General features: G+C 45.6%; 1 long non-coding RNA gene across 1 annotated transcript; it reads right to left on the bottom strand.

Annotated features, from left to right (window-relative positions):
• Positions 1–6,692: 6,692 nt before the first annotated feature.
• Positions 6,693–7,619, bottom strand: LOC142902728 (uncharacterized). Its single transcript, XR_012929137.1, has 2 exons — positions 7,118–7,619; positions 6,693–6,833 (listed from the first exon to the last, which is right to left on the bottom strand). It is a non-coding gene; the product is annotated as an uncharacterized LOC142902728 (long non-coding RNA).
• Positions 7,620–8,635: the final 1,016 nt, after the last annotated feature.

Raw genomic sequence — 8,635 nt, 5'->3', positions numbered from 1 at the left:
ACTCCGTCGCCGGCCTCCTACAAGACCCCCGCAGGGGTTGCATCTTCGTCTTCGTCTCGGTTTCCTGCATGAGAGCCTTGAAGTGTTCTCGTCTCTGTTTCAGTGTTTCCTGTTTTATTTTGAAAGTCTCGTCTGTCCTTGTAATTTCGGAACTTTACTTTCTGGTTTCCCGCCTTTTTGTTTCCTCGTTTTCACGCTTGAATTTTCAGCTGTGTCCCGTCCTGCCCTTGATTGTTCTCACCTGTGTTCCGCCGTCTTGTATAAATAGTCCTTTGCTGTGTCTCAATTCAGGGTCTGCATCCTTGAAGAACGCATTTTGAAAGGAAGTTGCGTCATAGCACTGCGCAAAGGCTTGACCCAATTCCCAAGGGTCCTTAGGACGCTCAAAATGCGTACTCGGAATGCGCCCTCATTTTAGCCGATTCCAAGGATGCACCGCTACTATCCTTCGCGTACTTATATATCCCATGATGCTTTGCGTGTTGCTGCAAAGCATCGTGAGATCTTGGGAAGTCAGCTGAAATTAGCGGCATGTACTGGTAAAGACACTTCATATAAATTTAAGTATTAAAATTTCACATAAAATATGCAGTTTTAACATCAGGTTTTTATTTATTTGAATATCGAACTACATTGTTAGATGGCGAACCAATGGTTAGCTTGATGCTATAAAAACGTCACTTCCGGGCTTGGCCAGCAGGAGGGAACGGCGGTGACGCAACGAGGAAATACGCCAAAGGCTAGACCGTCCCGAGTGGTTACGGGGAAGCGGGGTTTGGTCCGTCCTTCTAGGCTGGGTCCTCGAAGAGCGCTTCCTTCAGACGGAGGACACTCGGTCTGAAGGTAGCAGACCCTGAATTGAGACACAGCACTTGTCTCCCTTTGTGTTTGGTAGTTGTTTCTGCCTGTTGTCTTATGTTTTGTCATTGTCATTTGTCCTCATCTGCTTTTCTGTTTTTGACATGGTTGTTTGTACCTTCATCCGGGTCCTAAAGTCAGTTTTGTTTGCTTTTGTTATTAGAAGTCTGCTATTTTGTTTTTTTGTTATTTACCCTTCAGGACACCTTTAGTTAAGTTTTTATTTTTAAAAACAGATTTCTGGTGTTTTTTGATATTTAACCTTGAGGATGCCTTGAGTTAAATAGATTTCTGTTTCTGTTTTGGTCTCCCAAGTTGTTAGTGTGTAAAAATTTCATTTGATTATTCGTGTTGTTATATTGACACAGTATGGTTTCACCATCAGTATCTTTGGTTTCAGCCAAATCATCCCTCTGTCTCCAGCTAAGAAGAGAAATCCTTCCTGCATCCTGTGTTTAGCTTTTTCATTATTGAATTGCTGATAATATCAGCTGTCGCTGACACTGACAAACAGACGGTCCGCATCCTGCGGGAGCAGAAGTTCAAACCTTTGTCTGACACACAAAATCATTTATGGAAGCTGTGGCGGCGGCAGATTTATTTAGACTACCTTCTCACATGCGGCTTTAAAAATATAAATAAATAAATACATAAACATTAGGAGCAAAAACATCTCACGTTAAGCTGATGGCTTTCATTCTGCTCCATTTTCTGGGCTGCTCTGTGAACGGCAGTTTAATTGGACGATGAAATACAGGAAGAGAATGAACCTGCCAAGGGTTTAATCTTGATATTCTTCTAATGAACCGTGACTATGTTTGGGCTTTTTTTTTCCCTCCACAGTAAAAAACAAACAAAGAAGAACGGGGGAAAAACATTCAAGCTTTGGCCACGGGGACCTGTCAGCTGCCGAGACTGAAACAAATGCAAAGAAAACACTTAATAAGAACTAATGGGCTCTTTTTTTACACCCTCTCCCAGATTTGGTTTAATTTAGCTCCCTTCTAACGGCCACAGCTGACAGCACCAGTAACGAGTGGGTATACGTTTTGTTTCCGCGCGCCTGCACCCACACTCTCCACAACGTGCTCCCTTTTTCTTAACAGCAGAGTGTTTGTCGGAATCAGAACGATGTTGGACACATGCCAGATCACATTTAGGATTTTTCTGGCCGAGCTACAAGCTGCTCAGTCTTTTCAACAAAAGACTCAGAATTATTTTCAGTCCTAATTTTTTTTTTACTAGTTTTCCTCTATTTTTGCGACGTTTGTGCCGCAGGCATTAATACAGACAATTGCTTTTGAAATCTCCTTCGCGCTCGGAGAAACAGAGACTCGTCTGAAAAGAAGGATGATTGCAGGCGTCTTCAGAGAAGACAGGCAGTGAGGTCGCACAACACACGGCCAACAATCTACTCCACTCTGCCATTCACCTCGGGTTGGGGGCGGGGGGGTGTCGTCAGCCAATCACCTGCCTCCATCTCCTGTGCCAACTCACCTCACGACCTCCTTCGCTTCACCAGTGCGCCTCCACACAGCTCTTCCTGCAGACCTCCTGCCCGCCAGCTCCGGGCGCTCCGACGCCCCCCTGATCCCGTCCTGAACCTGAACGTTTTAATCGCTCTCCAAACGCCGCTGCTCGCTACTCCTTCCCTCTCAGCCGGGCCCATACTCTTTTTATCTGGCACATCACACCTGCCACTTTTTCTCCAGCCGTCGCGACCTGCCTGCACGCGCGCTTCCCCGCCTCCTCTCCGCTCTCTGACTGTTGACCCTGAGCGCCACCAGACACCAGATAAGACGACACAGGGCCGCTGTTTCCTTGTCGCACATTGAGATGCCAACTGAGACACTCCAGACACAGGGACCAGCTTTGGGCCAGAGGTCAGGAGCAGCACCTTCAGCCTCTGCTGCCGCTTACGCCCAGATTTTTCTCTTTTCCTAAAATTTCAAATGCTGTAATCTTCCTAAAGCCTCCATTGAAATGCACATTTTGCAAGATGCTCTATGTCCACTAAGTGGCAGAAAATCTCACATTGTTAAATACTTCTTTCCGTGTTCTTTGAAATTATCGTGATTCATTCAAATATATATTGTCAAAAAGTATGAGGTTGTATAGTTTTCTCAAAAGCCCATTAAGATTTAGCCACATCAAAATACCACTATGATACATTTTTCTCATATCAGCTGTGATGTGAACGCATGACATCATCCAAACCAATGGTTCACTGGGACAGTGAACTCTGGTGTAGAAGGTTTGTGGTTGAAGTCTACATTGTTCATGTTCAGATTTGCAAATTCTCACGTCAACAAAATGCCCACGAGCGAACACATATGGTGAAAACGATCTTGGTGAAGTTTCAGTTGCCTCAAGCAGGAAGTGAACCCAGGTCTCCTGCACCACTTTCAGCTGTCTAACCCAATGTGGTTTTGCATGAAAAGGGGCAAAAGAGAAAAATCTGGACCCCATTCTTCAACCCCAACGCATTACCTAACCCTAAACCCAACCTTGACACTAACTAGCTAACTATATATAGTGTATGTAAAGGCCAGAAAATCCCCAGAAGAGTTTATTCCCAGTGTGGTGTCACACCATTGTACCTGCTGTGTCTCGGCTCGGCTCGCTGATTGGCTGATGCGTGATCCTGGTCCGACTGCGCACGAGGGGGTTAGCTGGGTGCTGTCACTAACCTGGGAACGATATAGGTATTGTGTTGCAAGGTTAGTTTCTACTCCAGATTACCACAGTGCCAATAGTTCTGCACAACAGCATTTGCTTTCACTGAAGGCTAATTACTTGAACTTTGTATTTGGCTCCTTTAACTCACAAATAGAAATTTCCAAGACCTGAGCTGGTGTCAGTAAACAGCCGTGTCTCCTCTTGCCACCGCAAATTAACGGAGAACTAGTGAAACTGCTCGCTGCATCAGCAGCGTGATTCATAATCGTGTCATGTATTTGTACAAAGTGTTACCCAAAGCGTTGCAGCAGCTCCGTGAAGAGGTTTTTTTTTTTTGGATAATGTTTTCCTTATTATGCTCACAGCTGCAAGGAGCCGACTGCTGAAACAGCCAATAGAATTCCATTTGAACTTCCAAGCGTCTCCTTCTTGCGTTTTTTCTGTCCATCCGGCGAGCACTCAGCAGGGGGAGAGCACCGAGAGCGAGTTAATGAACTTACACTACTTACCAACGGCCATTATCAGGGAGCAATGAGTGAAGCTCCCGACGTCTGTCGTTTGTTGCCGGGTAAATAACTCTTGGCTTCAGGCATCACCACTCGCTGGCCTCAATAAGCACCTAAATTCCAATTTTTTGGGGCGAGAAAAAACAAAATGGAACATGAGTGCAGGAGAAAGCTGATTTAGAAGATGGATGAATGAAAACATCCATCTTCTGCAATATCCAGTTGCCACAGTCTGGATATTGTTGCAGTCTGTTGCAACAATATCTAGACTGACCTCATCATTTGACATTGTCCACAGAATGGCGATGGTCCTGTTACGTCCTAATTTGCTCACTGGAGGTTCAGCGCTGCTCCACCTGCAGGGAGCCAGTTTGTTTTAGTGAACATGGACTGCAAAACTACGACATCTAGTGGCCAAAAGGTATTGCGTGTTGCCTCCTGTTCCGTTTCCCGTCTGTTTGTCCTCCTTTAAGGGGAACCGAAGTGATTCCACACGTCAGATGTGAAACTCTTTTTACAGTTCGGCAGTGTAACTTCATTACTCGGTTCAGAGATGAAACTGGGACACTTTTGGAGACATCAGGATGGACTTTAGGCCATTTGCGATGCAAGTAAGTGGAGACGACCCCTGAACATGCACGGCTCTGCACGGTGAAGCTCGAGGGAAAACGCTGTTTTTCTCTTCCCTTCCACCCCAACTCTTTTCTCCCCCAAAATCAAGACCTCACAGATCTTTAAGATGCAGCCGTGATGTGGCTTAATGTTGTGTGAAAGCGGCCGGCGCTCGACGCTAATGGCTCAAGATAACTCAAGTGGACACCATTTAGATGCAGGCGCCGACTCGGATATTCGGTGGGCAGCTGGTGAAAATAACACGAGGCAGGGAGCGGGAATGCTAATTTTGAGTGTGTGTGTGTGTGTGTGTGTGTGTGTGTGTGTTGGGGTGGGTGGGGAGTTTTGGCCGCCATCCAGAGGACGAGCGGTGAGGACAAGCCGTACCTCCCGATGCTGCAGGAGGGGTCACATGGCACTGTGCAACCACAACCCAGACGCTGATGGACGGCGTCGCCCAGCACCCGGAAAAATTGTGGCGCAGCAGCTTCACAAAATAGATGTCGGGACATTTTTTTTCTGTTTATCTGAAACTGTTTTTCCTGGTCTGCAGAGAGGAGACGTGACTGAAATCTGGAACGAGGCGGCACTTCCTTGTACACACTTGGCACGTAAAAGAAAGAAGGTAATGACCCAAATATAAAAAGGTGAGGAAATGCGTAAGTAAGTTACTTAACGTCCATCGAGGAGGTATTGAAATGCTGGACTGAGGCCGGCGTAAATTGGAAGAAAAAAAAATTGCATCAATAGCTGAGGGACGTCTGGGCTGCAGCTTCAACCTTTGCACCTGCATCAAGACCCTGACGGGAAAGTTTAAACATTCCACACATTTCACATTCCACCATTTTAAACCACAGCAATTTTCCACTGGTATAATAATAATAATAATAATAATAATAATAATAATAATAATAATAATAATAATAATAATGAAATCAAATGAAATACTTATTTATAAAGACTTATTTAGAAAAGTAAATCAATTTTGAAATATATTTAATTTATTTTTAATTCACACTTTGCACTGTATATGCTGCTGTAACTATGCAAATCTCCCCAATGTGGAATAAACAAAGGCATTCTTCTTCTTCTTCTTCTTCTTCTTGAAACGATGCACACGTGCGGCGTGATTTTCACGCCAAACACATTGTTAATGCAAACATTAACGGCTAAGAAACATCCGGCAACATTCGGAAGCGGGTGTCGGCAGCTGCCATTTACAGGCGGCATAATGTAGAAGCTGCAGCCGTAGTTTAGATGCAATTATGATATGCAAAGCAAGGAGTCACTCGGCTTTCTGCTTCTTCTTTTCAACCGTCAGCTGACTATTAAGGCTGGCGGCGGCGGTGGTGTTGAGGGTGTGAATACCTTTGCGGAGTGTAGGGCGGGGTGGGGTTGGGTGGGGGGAGGGTGGAACTAAGAAAACTGTGATTTTCAGCGAGAGACAGTGAATTGTAAACAATTCCATGAAGACGGTGTGACAGGGGTGCAGCATCCGGCAGTGCATTAGCCTCAACAGGAGCATCAGGTCGCCCCCGAACGGGCCCCTCAAAACAATGAAGACGTCCTCCCGGGAAATATGCCAACTCAATTATGTTCGTAACACTCGTACGCCGGCTTTTTTCCCCCTGTGCGAACTAACCAACGCGCCTGTCAAACGACAAGGATCCACAAAGCAGACGGCGGCGGTCACGGTAAATACCAGCACGATGGCAAAGAGCAGCAGCAGCAGCAGCAGCAGCAGCAGCAGCAGCAGCAGCAGCAGCAGCAGGACTCAACCAGACAACAAGAGAGTACTGACAAAAAAAAACAAAAAAAACAGGAGGCAGCCGGCAGCAAGCAGACCCTGACATCAAGTCACAGTAATTGGGAGACGCAGCTAAAGCAGGTGGGGAAGGGAAGCAGTGGCCCCGCTGCCTCCAGGGAGGAGTCAAGGTCCGGGTGTGCAGCAGGAAGTTTCCTTGCAAAACTTGGGGAGAGTCGGTTTTGGGCAAAGCCGTGGACACACAGGGTGATGCGGAGTGCACTGAAAACACATCTTTTTTTGTTTTTTCTTTGTGAAGGCAAACATTTACACCTGATGAAGAACCACAGACTCTTTACCTTTTCTGAAATGAAATTCATTTTCCTCGCAGACTTGAGGATTCTATCTATCTACCTACCTACCTACCTACCTATCTACCTACCTACCTACCCATCTACCTACCTACCTACCTACCTACCTACCTATCCATCTACCTACCTACCTACCTACCTACCTACCTACCTACCTACCTACCCATCTACCTACCTACCCATCTACCTACCTACCTACCTACCTACCCATCTACCTACCTACCTACCTACCTACCTACCTACCTACCTATCTACCTACCTACCTACCTACCTACCTACCTACCTACCTACCTACCTACCCATCTACCTACCTACCTACCTACCTACCCATCTACCTACCTACCTACCTATCTATCTATCTATCTATCTATCTATCTAGTTGCATGTAAAGCCATTCATTATTTTTCTTTAGCTTTGAATTGCAATGTACAACAGTTTTTAAAGGTTTGGCCCAATAAAGAAAATAAACCTTGCAAAAACAAAGAGGGGTGGGGGTTGGAGGGGGGGTGCGAAAATGATCCTAGAAACTAGACATCCCAGGCAGAAGCGACAGAGTTTCACAGACTGGGTTTGTCTTTGCACCATCTCCTCTGGTTTGTGGGGAAATAAATCTCCGGCCGAGCGCTCTGCCTCTCGACCTCTCTCCTCCTCCTGCCCGCTGTGTCCCGTCGCTCCTGAAGCCGTCGTAAATCACCGCCGTGCTTTATTGCCTGTCCTCAAAGTGGCCTCCGCCGCTCTCCGAGGCAGCGGCGCCGCCCTACTCCGACGCTCCACCGTGTTTCAGTCGGCCGGAGCTGAGCTCCGCCAACCCGACAGCCGCGACTCGCTGTTTGACCTGGACACATACGGACGTCAGTCGGCTGTGGCGCCGCAACTGAGCTGATGGCTAAAAAAAAAAAAAATCACAACCCCGGTGACAGCAGACACTCAGTGACTTTTAAATGTCGGTCATACTTAGACAAAACGAGACCATATATTCATTACCTCTTGGCCCGGTAATGAGATAATCAGATGATACTCTAAAGTTTACTCAAAGGCTTAATATATTTAAAGCATGCCATAAGTTGTTTACGGTTTATCACTTTACAGGCACAAAAAAACAGGACAGTGCTTGAAACCAGGGCGTCCTGGGAAACCGGACCTTCAGTCACCCGAGCCTCAGCTACATCAGCTACCTTAGCTATCCCCCAGCTGTATGGTTTCGAGCTAGCTACATGAGCTGTCTCTAAGGACAATTAATAGGGTAGATTCATATTAGAAGATGCAGATTGGCTTGAATTTTAAAGAAACAAACTAAATATATCAATTGATTGATGTTAGCTCACTTAAAAACCGACAATCCACTTTAGCCACGACCATTTGCTATACTTACACTTACACATATATACTTATACTATAACCCCTGTAGTATTTCATCAAGTCTCTACTCTGATTGACGGAATTCGATAAAGAAAAAGTCCAAGGCGCACAAATCAACTTTTTTTTTCCTCCTTCATCTCCTTTTCTTCTTCAATCATGTATTGTTGCTAATGATTGACTCTTTAATAGAAATTCCACATAATGTCGACATTTTTCCACATAATTAAAGTCATTTTCGTGTTTTCAGAGAGCTGGTGGGCGGCTTTTTTTTTATTCTCACCTGTGAGCCGAAGCAGCTGTTGGCCATGAACTGAAAATCTTCATAGCAAGAAAACGTTTGTCTGTATTCTCACCCAGACCTCTTTTAGACGTTAACTATTTCTTAGCTTTTTTTGTTTTTTTCATTGTTTTCCATGGTTGGACACTGGGTGGCTGACCAGTGGACGACTCTGGTGCTGTTACACCAGAGAAGCAACACTTACAGTCCTCTTGTTTTTTTGTGTGTA

The sequence above is a fragment of the Nelusetta ayraudi genome, unplaced genomic scaffold, assembly GCF_046127955.1.
Source record: "Nelusetta ayraudi isolate G7.1 ecotype Tasmania unplaced genomic scaffold, CSIRO-AGI_Nayr_v1 ptg000097l, whole genome shotgun sequence".
Classification (NCBI taxonomy): domain Eukaryota; kingdom Metazoa; phylum Chordata; class Actinopteri; order Tetraodontiformes; family Monacanthidae; genus Nelusetta; species Nelusetta ayraudi.
Note: the sequence above shows the minus strand (reverse complement) of the source record. Positions and strands in the feature narration are given on the sequence as shown.